The sequence below is a fragment of the Tamandua tetradactyla genome, chromosome 7, assembly GCF_023851605.1.
Source record: "Tamandua tetradactyla isolate mTamTet1 chromosome 7, mTamTet1.pri, whole genome shotgun sequence".
Taxonomy (NCBI): domain Eukaryota; kingdom Metazoa; phylum Chordata; class Mammalia; order Pilosa; family Myrmecophagidae; genus Tamandua; species Tamandua tetradactyla.
In genome coordinates this window covers 161,153,389-161,170,806 of record NC_135333.1, presented here as the reverse complement: position 1 = coordinate 161,170,806, position 17,418 = coordinate 161,153,389, and positions in this window count along the sequence as shown.

Below are 17,418 nucleotides of genomic sequence, written 5' to 3'. Positions count from 1 at the left end.
ACACAGCAAGAGCTAACTGGTACAATGATTAAGGTATTCTGATAATTGTAACATCCTATAGTAGGAGTTAGAGCCAAGTAAAACAATACTTGGGGCACACATAGAATAGAGATCAGTATGAGACAACTCACAATGGGTCTGATTGTATCTACGGCCTCTGATTTTGTCTGTCCTGAAGACGGCTTCCATAGCTTTCTATATTTCTGCATGGTGCTTCTGATAGTGCCTCTACCTTCATTGGGCTATGAATCATCCTTCTTTCTCCATTAGTTATGCTAGTAAGATTTGTGTCACAGATCAGTTAGCTCTTCTATGCTTCCCTTCCTTGTCACCCTCCCCAAGGTCACCTGATCATATGGTTTAGACAAATAAGCTGAGCTTAAATTTTGGAAGAGAGGCAACATAAATAAATAATAACCTCGGCTATTGTTTACTTATCATTATCCACATTCATAATCTCATGTAATTCTTATCACAATTTAGGTACTAGGGACTAGTATCTTTGTCTGGGAGTCTAGGGAGCATGGAGGCACCAAACCAGACCTAGGACATTGGGAGGAGCTTGATTTCTGAAAAAGACTTGTTACCTGGGGCCCTAGAATCCAGACCAGGCTGGAAGGGTAGGTGGGTCTGCAGCAAGGATCCACTCCATTGATAGGAGGATGGGGCTATTTGCCCTCTGCTGTGTTTTCAGGCTCTTAGTACTGTCTTTCTCAGCATGGGTAGACAATGACTGGCAGGTAAATCCGGGCACCCAGAAAGACTATCAGTTCAGTAGAAGTGAAATGCATCTGAACTAAGCAATAGACAAGAGCACTCAAGAAGGGGGCAACAAACGTGTTTGGCAACATCACTGGTAGGGAACAGATTCCAGACAAGCCAGAACTAAGGCTGTTAAAATGCCATTTCCTAAGAATATTTGCACAAAATGGAGTGATTTTCTTTCTCTGGAGTAACAAAAAAATCCTCTCTGTCTTTGAATAGTCCTTAGATAGATCTCACCTTAAACAAAACAGCATGCCCCTTAAACAAATAGACAAATATATCACACATTAGATATGAGATTTCTTAGTTATCCAGTCCACTACCTAAGTAACATAGGGTTGAATCCTAGGAATGTGGTCTTTGTCAATATTTAATTTTGTTTTAAATGTGCTCAGTTTTAACACATTGCTTGGAAAAATTATTTTATTAACCTGTGGCTTGGATCTCAACATGATCTGGGCTTCCTCATTTCCCATTATTGAATAGGCTAAAAATAAAGCCCTTTTTTGAGGGCTAATTTGCTCTAGGTTAACTAATTCCATACTATTTTGGGGCTTACAAATTAAATTAAGCCTAGGATTACTTCTTTTCTTAGCTACTTTTATTTAGCCTTCATATTTCTTTATCTAGACCCACAGTCAGGGTTATAGCTCTTGTATGAATTTCACCCAAAATTGCTGTAATACTTTTTAACCTAGAGTTCATATTTGAATTTCGATTTTCAGGTAATGTTTTAGGGAAATCCTTAATGCCACATAGTCAATTTCAATCAGTAAAATCAAAGCTATTATCAGCTTCTCATATTAATATATTAAGAACCGTTAATGTTTTTAACATTTGTGGCTGTGTCTATAGGTCTTTACGTATATTTGCATGTTGTTTGTATTTCTTTCTCTCTATCTAATAATCTATTTACATACACACTTTTTACATATTTGAATGAATTATGATTATTGATACAGGGAAGAAATGAGGATAGTACAGGCAGCTCTTTACTTAGGGACCAATTATTTCCTCTTTCACATTTAGATTTTAGCTATTTCACTATTCATTGTCATCTCCTTTGGAGAAAAAAGATGATGCTTTTAGTATTCATCACAAAGTGTGGTATTCTAGGAATACCTTTTAGGTATCGGTTGCTAGGCTCCTGAAAGCATATACCATAGAATGGGTTGGCTTTTAGTAATGAGAATTTATTAGCTTTCAAATTTACAGTCCTGAAACCGTGAAAATGTCCAAATCAAGTCATCATAAGGATGATACCTTCTTCTCGAAGACTGGCTGCCAGCAATCCTGGACTCCTCTGTCACATGGCACACGGTGGCATCTGCAGTCTCTCCCTTCTCTTCTGGGTTTCATTGCTTCCAGTTTCTTGTTTTTTGTGGCTATCTCTTTGAGCTTTTTTTTCCTCTTATAAAGGACTCCAGTAAGAGGATTAAGTTAAGAGCCAACTCACCAAATGGTCCTGCATACAATAGGTCCACATCAGGACTCAATTAATGTTAAGAACAAACTTTTTCTGGGGCACATACAGTTTCAAGCCATTAAAGTGTCTGCTGACAATGATAATTATGATGATAAAACTAAAATCAGTTCATTGACTCTACACCTTATTAGTAATCTCAATGAAAGGTTGCACTAGATATATGCTAAAACAACTTGAGGGTTTTCTGTGAACAGGAATGCTCATTTTAGGCGTAGGGATAACCATGTAGAAGACTTTTATCTCCCAGTTTCTTGGAATGGAGTAGTGCAGCCAGGCTGAGCTGCAGTGCACAGTGTGGCAGAACTCACAAAGGTGTCCATAGTGATGATGGGATTTGAAAAGACACTACCTGCTCTGACTTTTTCTTCACCTACAATTTATCCTTTGGAATGAGACATCCTTTTTAGTCTACTCTGTTTGGGTATGCATAGAAAATTATAAAAACAGAGAGAAGGTTCTCTAAGTCAGAGAAAGAAACATTTCATCTGAGACCTGCAGGATGTGTCAGAGTAAGTCAAATGGATTGGAAGATTTGAGGAAAAGTAGTTAGAGGTAGGTGCTTTCTTCCACCTGTATCAGCTAAGATAGTCCAAGTTCAAAGCCCTGAGAGGGCAGCATGAAGTTACAGTAAGCTTGAAAGTGTAGCCGAAGAGAAAAGCTCTGAAAAACAAATTTCTCCCATTTTGATTTTCTTTTCATTTTCATATTTTCTCTTTTTATCTCAAAGGTTTTAATTATTTTCTGCATTTACTTGTAGTAATACCTTTTTGTATTTATTGATAATGATAGATACAAGCATAAATAGACATTTAATCCCTGGGTAGATACATTTTCATTGTAGAATATTTTTTCATTATCTATTGAAAAAATCCAGTGTGGTCTTGGAAAACAGGAACATCTGCCAAACTGCCTGCAAAGTAATAATACTATTAACTATGCCTGTTTTATTTAAAAGTTAGACCCCATGAGATTTAAACCCCTTTTCACAAATATAACATCAATTTCACAAAATATATGTGGATGTGATCTGAAATTTTAAGAGGAAATATAGCATCTTTATTCAAGATAATGTTGTTTATTTCACATCACCCATTGATTACATGTTAAAATACGTTCTATTTACTTCAAATATTCATTCTTCATCTAATGAAGCTGTTCCTAATAAATGCAAGTTCTCTTGCCCTATCTATCCCAGCTTCTTTTCAGTGTCTAACCTTTTCTTTTCCCCTTAGAACTTTGTGTACTCTAGATTTAAAGGAATTTTGTGGCTTTTAAATTCCACATGGTCTCCAAAATGCTAACTGCTTCCCAAATTTGAAGTTTTACTCCCTTCACCTAAAAATAAAAAGAGCAACAGCAAAAATGCACTTACACAGGGGGGTGAAAGGGTAGTTCAGTGGTAGAATTCTCACCTGCCATTCAGGAAACCCGGGTTTGATTTCTGGTCCATGCATTTCCTCAGAAACAAACAAGCAAGCAAAACAAACAAACAAACAAACAAAATTCAATGAATGGTGCTACAATAATGAGATACTCACATGGAAAAATAATGAAATGTGGCACCACCATACAGGAATAAAAAAATGCACTTACACACAAGCTATAAACAAAAATTCCACAGGCTTCATGAAAGGAAATAACTAAAGATAGAGAAGAGGTGAATTGGAATTCATGTCATTAATACTTAAAATCCCTTTCTTTTCTTAAAAAATATTTTTATTTAGATATCTTCAAGCACTGCAAATCCATTCAAAGTATGCAATCAATGGCTCACAATATCATCAAATAGTTGTGTATTCATCACCATAGTCATTTTTAGAACATATGCATCATGCAAGAAAAATAAATAAAAAGAAAAACCCATACATTCCATACCCTTTCATCCCTCCCTCTCATTGACCACTAGTATTGCAATCTACCCAATTTTTTTAATCCTTTATTCTCCCCTGGTATTTATTTATTTGTTGTTCTTAATATTTTACTCATCTGTCCATGCCCTGGATAAAGGGAGCTTCAGCCACAAGATTTTCACAATCTCATGGTCACATTGTCAATACTATATAGTTATACAATTGTCTTCAAGAAACAGTTCCTTTCAGGTACTTTCTTCTAGACACTCTATTAAACCATAAACCAAAAAGGGATATCTATATAATGCATAAGAGTAATCTCCAGGATAACCGCTCAACTCTGATTGAAATCTCTAAGCCAATGAAATTTTATTTTGTCTCATTTTTCTCTTCCCCCTTTTGGTCAAGAAGGATTTCTCAATCCCATGATGCTGGATCCTGGGTCATCCCTGGAAGTCATGTCCTACATTGCCAGGGAGATTTATACCCCTAGGAGTCATGTCCCACATAGTGGGAAGGGCAGTGAGTCTATCTGCTGAGTTGGCTTGGAGAGAGAGACCATGTTTGAGCAACAAAAGAGGTTCTCTGGGGGTGACACTTAGGCACAATTTTAAGTAGGCTTAGCTTGTCCTTTGAAGGAATAAGTTCCACAGGATTGAGCACCAAGATCCCAGGATAAGCCTATTGAATTGGCCGTCCTCACTGCTTGTGAGAATATCAGGAATTCCCCAGATCAGGAGGTTTAATATTTCCTCCTCTCTCCCCAGTCTACCAAGGGGAGTTTGCAAATAATTTTTTATTCTATGACAAAATTTAGTCTGGTATATATTCAGGGCATCACACTAACCTGTACAATACAACAAGATCTCACGCTCTATTCAAGATTCCATTTAATTATGGTGTTCAAATAAACTGACCATACAAGTTAAATTAGATAATGTGTGACCAGAAATATGAATTTTGCACCAAATAAACATCTCTTTCTTTGACCTCACACAGAAGTTGAAATTTAAAAATATAGACTATATAATCTTTTACCCTGTATTCTGATTTACTTTAGTCCTATACAGATCAACTTCACTTATATGTCTAGTTAAAATCTGATCACTTTTTCAAGTTTTTAAACAATTGCTGTATGGGATAAAGCTGACTTTCATAGCTTCAGAGCTTTAACTCTGAGTCTCAGGTGTCACACAAATATCCAAAGTTCTAGGGAATAACTAGGCTATACACAGATAGCTCAGCATCTCAGAATTTAGAAGTAACAGTTACAACTTAGGAATAGATGGGACTGCTGTAAGAGTTTACAATCTAGGAACTTTGCAATAGGCCGTAACTTGAAAACCCATGCTCTTGACTTCAATTATCCAAATTTGTATATTATAGAATGAGATATAATATTTGTCTTTTTGCTTCTGACATTTCTTTCATACATACAAGGCTCATTCACCTTGTTGTATGCCTCACAACCTCATTCCTTCTGGCAGTTGCTCAACAGTCCATTGTATGTATGCACCAAAGCTCCCCCTTCAATCCTTCAGTGGATGTATCCTTAGGCCAACTCTATCCATTGCAAATTGTGAACACTGCTGCCATAAGCACCAATGTGCAAATGTCTATTCATGTCCCCACTCTCAGGTTCTCCAAGTATACACCTAGCATCAGGCTTGCAGGATCATACGGCAACCCCACCTCTAACCTCCTGTGGAACCACCACACTGTCACTCTAGAGGGGCTGTACCTCTCAGCTTCCTTACCATCAGTGAATGGATACATCTCTTTCTCTACATTTTATCCAGTACTTGTATCCATTTTTAAACAGTTTTATTCGCCTATCATACAATTCAACCTAAGTTAAAAAAACAACGGTTCCCTATATAATCACATAGCCATGGCTTCACCACCACAATCTCTATGAGGACATTTCTGTTTCTCCCATAAAGAATCCCAGACTCCTCCCTCAAATACCCCACTTTAATTTTAGCATATTGCCTTGCTTACATTCAATGGAAGCATATTACATTGTTACTTCTAGTTATAGACCCTAACTTACATTGATTCTCTTTTTTCCTGTATATCATCCCATTTTCAACACCTTGCAATGTTGACATTCATTTGCTTTCCCTCATCCAAAAAGATTTTCATATTTGTGCATTTAATCACCATCATTGTCCACTTAGACATTCCTAAGTTATACCGTCTCAGTCTTTATCTTCTGTCTTTCTTTCTGGTGTCATGCATGCTTGAGCCCTTCTCCCTCAACCATGCTCACACTCAACTTCATTCAGTGTACTTGTTGTGCTACCATTAGGTGGTATTGTGCTAGCCATTTCTGAATCTTTACAAGTCCTTTTGTACATTCTGTACTCCTTTAGCAATAAATGCCTAAACTCTATACTCTGTTTCCTGATAACCTGTGTTCTTAACTTCAACTCTCAAAGTTTACTCATCAACGTTAGTTCATACTAACTACCATACAGTAGTTGTCCTTTTGTTTCCAGCTAATTTCACTCAGCACAATGTCCTCAAAATTATTCCACATTGTTACATGCTTCATGACTTTATTCTGTCCTACAGCTGCATAATATCCCATCATATGTATTTACCAACCACAACTTGTTTAGCCATTCATTGACAGACATTTGGGCCATTTCCATTTCTTGTCAATTGTAAATAATGTCACTATAAACATTAGTGCGCAAATATCCATTTGTGTCCTTCCTTCAGTTCCTCTGAATATATACCTAGTAATGGGATTGTTGGATCATATGGCAATTTTATACTTGACTTCCTGAGGAACCTCCAAACTGCCTTCCAGAGCAGTTGCACCAATCTACCAACAGTGAATAAGTGTGCCTCTTTCTCCACATCCTCTCTAGCACTTATTTTCTGTTTTTAATTTTATTTTATTTTATTAGTCATTCTAATGTAAGATGATATCTCATTGTGGTTTAGATTTGCACTCCCCTAATAGTGGTGAAGTTCAGTTATCTTGTCATATGCCTTTTAGCAATTTGTAATTCCTCTTCTGAAAAGTGTCTGTTCATGTCCTTTGCCCATTTTTTGATTGGATGGTTTGTCTTTTTTGTTGTTGTTGTTGAATTGTAGAATCTCTTTATCTATTCTGGATATTAAATCCTTACCTAATGTGTGGTTTCCAACTATTATCTCCCATTGTGTGGGCTGCCTTTTTACATTCCTGACAAAGTTCTTTGATGCATAAAAGTTTTTAATTTTGAGGACATTCCATTTATCTCTTTCTTTTTTCATTGCTTGCGTTTTGGGTGTAAGGTCTAGGAAACCACCTACTGTTACAAGATTTATAAGATGTTTCCCTACATTTTTTTCTAAAAGTGTTATTGTCTTAGCATTCAATGTTTAGGTCTTTGATCATTTTGAGTTAATTTCTGTGTAGGGTGTGAGATATGGGTCCTCTTTCATTCTTTTGCATACAGATATCTAGTTCTCCAAACACCATTTATTGTAGAGGCTGCTCTATTCATGTTGGGTTAGCTTGACTGACTTATCAAAGATCAGTTGTCTGTAGATGAGTGGGTCTATTTCTGCACACTCTGTTTGAATCCATTGGTCAGTATATCTATCTTTATGCCAGTACCATACTTTTTTGACTACTGCCTTGATTTATTGATGTGGCATATTATATTGATTTTTCTTGTGTTGAACCAGACTTGCATATCTGGAATAAAGCCCACTTCATCAAGTTGTGTAACACTTTTAATATGTTGCTGGATTTGATTTGAAAGTATTTTGTTGAGAATTTTTGTATCTATATTCATTAAAGAGGTTGGTCTATAATTTTATTTTATTTTCTGGTCCTAGATTTTTTCTTTTTTTTCTTGATGACTGATTCAATATCTTTACTTGTGATTGGTTTGTTGAGCTCATCTATTTCTTCTTGAGTCAGGGTTTGCTGTTCATGCTTTTCTAGGAAGTTGTTCATTTCATCTACATTGTCTAGTTTTTTAGCATATAGTTGCTCATAGTATCCTCTCATTTTCTCTTTTATTTCTGTGATTTCAGTGGTTATGTTCTGTCTCCCATTTCTAATTTTATTTACTTGCATCCTCTCTCTCTCTCTCTCTCCCCCTCTTTGTTAGCCTAGTTAAGTGTCCATTGATATTTTTTATTTTCCCAAAGATCTAACTTCTGATTTTGTTGATTTTCTCTATTGTTGTCACACTCTCAATTTCATTTGTTTTTTTCCCTTTTCTTTGCTTGGGGTTAGTTTGCTGTTCTTTCTCTAGCTCTTCCAGGTGAACAGGCAATTTCCCAATTTTTTTATCTTTCTTCTTTTTTAAAATAGGCATTTAGGGCAATAAATTTCTGTGTCAGCACTTCCTTTGCTGCATCCCATAAGTTCTGATATGTTTTCATTTTCATGTGTTTTGAGATGTTTACTGAGTTCTTTTGTAATTTCTTCCTTGACCCACTGGTTGTTTAAGAGTAAGTTGTTTAGCCTCCATATATTTGTGAATTTTCTGATCCTGTATCAGTTATTGATTTCTGACTTAATTCTATTATGATCCAAGAAAGTTTTTGTATAATTTCAATCTTAAATTTATTAATACTGGCTTTGTGATCCAGGATAAGGTCCAACCTTGAGAATGATTTATGAGCACTAGAGCAAAATGTGTATCCTGCTGTTGTGAGCTGAAATGTTCTATAAATGTCTGTTAAGTCTAGTTCATTTATCGTATTATTCAAAATCTCTGTTTCTTTCTTGATACTCTATCTAGATGTTTTATCCATTGATGAGCACAGTGAATTGAAGTCTCCAACTATTTTGTAGAGGTGACCCCCCCTATTTTTTTCCTGCTGAGTTTGGAACCATCTGAAAGACGTGAGTCAGACTGATCCTCAAAATATTAGCTTTATTGCAAACAAAGCTCTATTGTAAAACATGGCTTAATTATGCAGCGAAAAGGATTTACTAATTTTATAGCTTAGGATGGTGGACAGATTTACCAATCTAGTCATCAGGTAGAGGTAAAAAAGTCATAAATTTTTCCTGGCATGGAAGCAGTGGCAGGAGAGTTGTATGCCTTACAAATTTTAGAACAATGACAACCACAGAATACATCTTCTTGGTGGATATACTGGTTTCTAAAATGTATGAGGACACTGAAAAGCATACCCAGTTCTTTCTTTCAAGAAACAATCAGATAAGCAGGAGAGAGGGAGAGGTTGGGGCAAGAGACAAAAGTATTTCTCTAGTGGTGGTGCCTCTATTGGGTTACTTCTTTGGGTAAGCCGGGGAAAGGAAAGAGTCTTCCAGTCCAAAATTTAAGGGGTTCTCTTAGTCTTACTGTCTGAATTTAATTGAGCCACTTCAACTCCCTTAGGCCTTTGGCAAGTTTCATGGCCACTCTAAACTTTTCCTGGCTACTTATATCTTTTGAAATTATCCTTAGGATTGTTTTGAGGGCCTGGCTGTTGGAAAAGAGCACATTTTATTGCAAATATCTTAGCTAAACCAGAATGGAGTTATATTTGGGTACTTTTGGAACAGAACACCTATATTAGTCACAAAAATTAGAGGCAACAAAACCTCTTAAATCATCTGCTCCTTCCTCATGCCAAGCCCAAGGAATATGGACAATTTTTTCTCTCAAACTCACAATGTTTATCATAAGGACAACTAAATAAAGCTTCCTCAGGAATAGATTCAGCAGGGTTCATTATGTGTCAGCAGACACAAATTCAGAAATGTCTCCCAAGCCCATAGAGAAGAATGCTCATGGATGAATAAAAGAAATTTATACTGAGCAGATCTTCCCCCCCCCGAAGCCAATTTAATTCGTGAATCACCTTCCTATTTAGCACAATCAAATCATACCTGTGGTTGCTTGAAGCAGTATGCACCCCAGAAAATCATGTTCTTAAATCTACTCCATTTCTGTGAATGCAAATCCATTGTAAGTAGAACATTGTGATGAGGCTACATCTGTTAAGGTCTGACTTACATTCAGGATGGGTCTTAATCCTATAACTAGAGTCCTTTGTAAATGGATGAATATAGGAGAGGAAGAAAAAAATGGAAGGAAGAAGCTGAACTCAACAAAACCCAGAAGAGAAAGTAGACTAGCAAACACTACCATGAATCAAGTGTTTTAGTTTGAAAGAGCTGCTGAAATGCAATATACCAGAAATGGAATGGATTTTAAAAGTGGGGATTTATTAAGTTGCAAGTTCATAGTTCTAAGTCCATGAAAATGTCCAAACTAAGGCATGCAGTGAAAGATACCTTTATTTAAGAAAGGTCAATGGGTTCAGAATACCTCTGTCAGATGGAAAGGCACATGGAGATGTATGCTAGCTTTCTCTCCTCATTTCATAAGGCTTCCCTGGGGGCATTTTCCTTCTACATCTCTACAAACTCTGGTTGTGTGGGTTCTGTCAGCATTCAAGCTTTGTCCAGAATGGTTCTCTTCTAAAGGGCTTCAATAAGCAACCCCACCTTGAATGGGTGGAGACACATCTCCATGTAAAGCATCTAATCAAAAGTTACCACCCACAATTGGGTGGGTCATATCTACATGTAAACAATCAAAAAGCTCCCATCCAGCAATATTGAATGAGGATTAAAGATCTTGGCTTTTCTGGAGAACACAACAGATTCAAACTGGCACAGTGGCCTTTTGTGATTGGTTTCTTTCACTTAGCATAATGTTTTCAGGTTTATCAATGTTAAAACATGTATCAGTGCAATTCATTTTTTTCTTTATTTCTAACAATATTCCATTAGATAGATAAATCACACTGTATTTACTCATTCATCAGGGGACAGATTTCCCCTTTGTGGATACTGTGAGTAATGCTGATATAAACACTCATGTACAAATTTTCATTTCTCTTGGGCATATCTAGGATTTGAGTCTTATGATAATCCTATGATTAGCATTTTGAGGAACTGTAAACTGTTTTCCAAAGTGGCTGTGCCATTTTACCTCTCAACAGATTATGTATGAAGTTTCCTATTTCTCCCCATCTTTGCAATAACATTTATTATTTTTTGTCTTCTTAATTTTAGACATTCTCATGAATGCAAAATGGAATCTTGTTTTCATTTTTTTTGTGTGTGTGTTTTGGTATTTTCCTAATGACAAAGGATGTTGAGCATCTTGTCCTATGGTTATTAGTCATGTTTATATCTTCTTTGGAAAAATGTTTGTTCAAATTCATTGTCCATTTCTAAATAGGATTATTTGCCGAATATTTTCTTTCATGTCTTAGATAGTGTCCTATGATATACATAATTTTAAAATTTGATGAAGTCCAATTTATCTTATTTTCTATTGTTGGGTTGTGCTTTTCATATAATATTTAAGACTGTTACATATTAAGTTCCATTAAACCATTACCTAATCTAAAGTCATGGAATTTTCTTCTAGGGAGTTGATAGTTTTAGCTCTTATATTTAGGATTATAGTTCACCTTGAGTTATTTTTTGTGTATGGTGTGAATTAGGGGTCCATATTCATTTTATTGCAGTTGTCCCATCACCATTTGTTAAAAAAATACTGCTCTTCCTTTATTGAATTATTTTGACAGTTTCGTTTAAAATTGTTTGACCATAAATGTAAAGGTTTTTTCCTGTACTTTTTTGATGGTTTGAAGCTTATATGCCTCAGAAAAACATGATTTAAATCTAATTCATTCCTGTGGGTGTAACCCCATTGTAAGTAGTACCTGTTGATGATGTTACTTCAGTTAAGATGTGACCCATGTCAATCACAATGGGTCTTAATTTTATTACAGAATTCCTCTATAAGAATGAAATCCAGACAGAGAGAAAGTCACAGATTGAATAGCCAGAAGCTGAAATCAAGGGAACCCAGAAGAGAAGGAAGACAGACCAGGAGAAGCTTCCATTTGTCTTGCCACATGACAAAATAAGGACCGAGGGTCATTAGCAGCCAGCCCCAGAATACCACAGTCTTGGAAAGAAAGCATTGCCTTGATGATGCCTTGATTTGGACATGTTCTCAGTCTCAAAACTTTAAGCTAATAATTCTCATTGTTTAACTTAAACCATATCATCATGTTAGCTTTGAGTAGCCTAGGAAACTAAAGCAACTGCAAATTCACTTCCTAATACCACACTGTCTTGATTATTGTAGTTTGTAGTAAGTTTTGAAAATGGGAAGTGTGGATCTGCAAATTTTTCCTTTTTTCAAGATAGTTTTTATTATTCTGAGTACCATGAATTTCCATAAGAATCTTTGGGAATCTTACATCAGCTTGTCAATTTCTGCTGTGAAACCAGAAAAAATTTTGATAACATGGTATAGAATTTGAAGATCAGTTTAGAGAACATTTCACCTTAAATATGTTGTCTTCTCCTCCATGAATGTGAGATGCTATATTGACTATAATATAACTTCTAACACCAACTGCAAATACTGCAGTGACTTTAGTCAACAACTACAAGGCAATTCAATTTAATTTGGACCCTAACTTCCCAGAGTTAGGCCAGATTCCACAGGTTAAGAGCAATCCTCTATAAGAGTGTCCTTCAGGCACCAGTTACAAGTCTGGGGGTTCGGGTTACCTGCACTTCTGACCAACTGGTTACAAATTTGGGTCAGTGCCTACCTACCCTGTCAGTTCAATAATTCACTGGAATGCCTTACAGAACTCATTGAAAATACTGTATTTACAACTATATATATATATATATATTATAGCTGGTTTATTATAGCAAAAGGATCCAAATAAGACAAAGCCAAAAGAAGAGATGCATAAAGCAAGGTATGGAAGGGTCTCAAATGCAAACTTCTGTATCTTTTGTAACAGAAAACATCACACTTCTGATACATTGATGTATCTACTCAATCATGCAAGCTCACCAGGACTTTTAGTGTCCCAAGTTTCTATGAGGTTTCATTGCATTGATATGATTGATGATTCCATGGCTAAACTCAATCTCCAGCCTCTCTTTATTTTCCAGAAAATCAGGGAAGTCAGGCCGACATGAAATGTCTCAAAGCCCCAACCTCCTAATCACTTGGTTGATCTTCCTGGGGTAGCTGGCCCCTGCCCTAAAACTAAGGTGTGGTTGGGCCCATATAATCATTTCATTAGCATATGCACTGTCAGGTGTGGTCTCAGGATCACTATGAAAAATAAGAGACACTCTTTACATGGGAAATTCCAAAGTTTAGATGTTACATACCAGGAACTAGGGACAAGGACCAACCAAGTTCCTTATATGACAGATTATTTATGCCTTTCCATTTATTTAGATCTTCCTAAATTTCTTTCAATATTGTATTTATTTCAGTGTTCAAATATTACACTTAAAAAAGCTCCTAGATATTTTATTTATTTTGTTCCTGTTATAAATGGATTTTTTTTCTTAATATCACTTTTGGATTTTCATCCAAAAGTGGTATATAGAAATATAACTGATTTCTGTACATTGATTTTGTATCCAGGCACAACGTTGAACTTGTTTATAAGCTCTAATCACCTCTTAGTAATTCCTTAAGATTTTCTGCATGTAGGATTGTGTCATATGTAAATAGAAATAGTTTTACTTCTTTCTTTCCAATCTGGATGCTTTTTATTTCCTTTTTTTTTTGAATATTTGCTCTGGACAGAAATTCCAGTAAAATGTTGAACAGAAGTGCTAAAAGAATCCTTATTTTTGTATTGACCTTAGGGAGAGAGCATTTAGGATTTCTCCATTAAGTATTATGGTAGCTGTGGGTCTTTCTTACATGTACTTTATCAGATTGAGGATGTTCTCTGTATTCCTAGTTTGTTCAGTGTTTGACACACAAAAAAAGTTGTTAGATTCTGTTAAATTCTTTCTCTATTTCTATTGAAATGATCATATGTTTTTGTTCTTTATACTATACAAGTTTATTACACTGATTGATTTTTATATGTTCAATCAACCTTGCAATATTGAGGTAAATCCTTCTTTTTATAGAATATAATCCTTTTTCTATGTTGCTGGATTTGTTTTCTATAATTCTGTTGGGGATTGTTTTCATTCATCTTCATAAAGAATATTGGTCTGTAATTTTATTATAATGTCTTCATCTGCTTTTGGTATCTCAATAGTATTGACATCAGAAAGAATTGAGAAGTTCTTCCTACTCTTCTGTTTCTTGGAAGAGTTTATGAAAGATTGGTATTCATTTTCTAAATATTTTCTTAATTCACCAGTGAAAACATCTGCTCCTGGGACTTTCTTTGTGAAAAGTTTTCTGATTACAAAATCAATCTCTTGGGCAGGCCACGGTGGCTCAGCAGGCAGAGTTCTCACCTGCCATGCCAGAAACCTGGATTGAATTCCCAGTGCCTGCCCATGCAAAAAAAAAATAATAATAAATAAATAAATCTCTTGACATGTTATAGGTCAGTTCAGATTTTTAATTTATTCTTAAGTCAGTCTGTAGTTTGGGTCTTTCTAGAAATTTGTCCATTTCATTTAGTATTGGGGGTGAATCACGTCCTCTACAAAAAGTATGGTTCGGCGAGTGTGAGCCTATTTCTAAATAGAAAGTTGTTATCTGAAGTTGTTATTCATAAGGTGTGCCCAAACTGAATGATGCTGGGCCTCAATCCATTATAAGCAAAGGAAATTGGACACATGAGAGGAAGCCATGGGAAGAACCAAGAAGCTGGAAGTCAACACAGTTCAGAAGAGAAAGAAGATGCTAACATGTGCATTGCCAAGTGACAGAAAAGCCGAGGACTAAAGATCACCAGCAGTCAGCCCTGGAATGCCAGTCTTTAGGGTGAAAGCATTGCCATGCTGACACATCAGTTTTGGACTTCTGTCAACCACAAAATCATGGGTCATTAAATTCCCATTGTTTAAATAACGATGGTTATTTAAACAATAACCATGGTATTTGTTTTAACAGCTGTGAAACTATGCCATCTATTTCATCTAATTTCCTTTATAATTTTCTGTATTCTGTTTATTTCTGTAAAAGTAGTAGTGATTTCCCCCTTATTTCTGTTTTAGTAACTTTAATTTTTATTTTTTTCTTTATCAGTCTAGCTAAAGACAATTTTTAAATCTTTATTGAATTTCTTTGTTGCTTTTTAATTCTATTTTTAATTTATTTCTTCTCTACTCTTTATTAGTTGTCTCTTTCTTGCTTTGGGGTTAGTTTGCCCTTCTTTTTCAGCCATATATTTCTTTCAAGTTTAATCCTATAAGCTTTGGCATGTTTTCTCTTCTTCATTTTCATTTGTCCCACAATATTTTTTAATTCCCTCATAAATTCCTTTTTTTATCCATAGATTATTTATAAGTGTGTTTAATTTTTACATGTTTGGAAATTTCCCCATTTTTTTCTTTTTATTTCTAATTTAATTACATTGAGATCAGAGAACATACTTTGTATGATTTAAATCCTTTAAAGTTTATTGAAATTTGTTTTATATATCATCTATATTGGAGATTATTCCATGTACACTAAAGAATAATATGCATTTTTTTGTTTGGTGGACTATTCTACAGATTTTTTTAGGCCTCATTGTTTTATAGTGTTCTTCACCTCTTTCATTTCCTTGTTAATCATCAGGCTAACAATTGTTTTATTGTTTATTGAAAGTGGACACTTAAATGAGGGTATTGAAGTCTACAACTGTTTTTATTTTTTTATTGTGAACTACAACATACATGCAAAAAAGCCATAATTTTCCAAGTACATTTTAATAATTAGCTATAGAACAGATTTTAAAGTTTGGTATGGATTATAGTTCCACAAATTTTGTTTCTTCTTCTAGCTGCTCCAAGACACCAGAGACCAACAAAAATATCAATATAATGATTTAGTAGTCATTCTTATTTAAGCAACAAAAGAGGTCCTCTGGAGGTGACTGTTAGGCATGCTTATAGGTAGGCTAAGCTTCTCCACTACATACATAAGCTTCACAAGAGCAAGCATCAAGATCAAGGGCTTGACCTATTGATTTGGGTGTTCTTAATGTTTGACACAACATACATAGTTCCCCTGGTGGTTACAACTATTATTTTTAAATGATCTATTTCTCCCTTCAATTCTGTCAGTTTTGCTTCATGTATTTTGAGCTTTGTGGTCAGAGACTTTTTTTTCCTTATAATTGTAAAATTGATACTTTGACACACACCAGTATATAATGCCATTCAATATCTCTAATAAAATTTTTATCTTAAAGTTTGCCTGGTATCCATTTAATCACTGCAGCTTTCATTTGTAATTGCTTGAATAGTATATATTTTTACATCCTTTTAAAATTTCAACGTATTTGTGTCTTTTATCTAAAGTATTACAATGCGTGTGTTCTTTTTTTTTCTTTTGAGGTGAGGGATACATGGTCCGGGAATCGAGCTCAGGTCTCCCATGTGGAAGGTGAGCATTCTACCACTGCACCACCCATGCACCCTGCAATGTGTTTTTTAAATGTTCATTCTTACACTCTCTGCTTTCTGATTGGGATTTTAAAATATACTGCCATTTGATGCAATTACTGAATAGGTCAGATTAACATCTGACATCTTGTTGTTCTTCATATATATATAATCTTATGGGTTTGTTGCTGTTTTTCAAAACTTCCATTACTTTGTGTTTTTTTTTTTTTTGCAAATTGATATTTTCTTGTGTAATTTTTAATACCTTTGTTCTCTCTTTTCCTGTATTGGTTTTTGGATATGTTCTTAGTGGTTGTCCTTGGGATTACAATAATCATTTTAAGTTAAAATAATATGTTTGATTAATAACAACTTTACTGCTATAGTATACAAAAACTTTGCTCTTTATACTTTTGTTCCTTTTCAATCTTTGTAGTAGTTTTTTGCTAAACAAAATACACTTTTGGATTTTATAAGCCATCAACACAGCTTTATGAGATTGCTTTAGAAAGTTGTCTTTGTAAATGATAGGGGAAGAAAATAACAAACAAAAATATGTTTACATTGTCTTTTATAATACTGCTCTAATTACCTTTATTGGTGCTCTATTTGACTATGGATTTTACTTACCATTCAATATCTTTTCATTTCAGACTGAGGGACTTTCTTTAGTATTTCTTAGAGGGTAGGACTGTTAGCAATAATTTCTCTAAGGTTTAGTTGATCTGAAAATTAGTAAATTTTACCTTCATTTTTGACGGAAAGTTTAGCTGGCTATATAATTCTTGGCTCACAGTCTTTACTTTTGAACACTATGAAGATGTTATTCCACTGTCTTCTGGCCTACATGGTTTTTGATGAGACTTGAGCTGTATTCTTACTGAGGATCCTTTGAATAATTAATTTTACTCTTTCTGCTTTCAAGAATTTGTATTTGT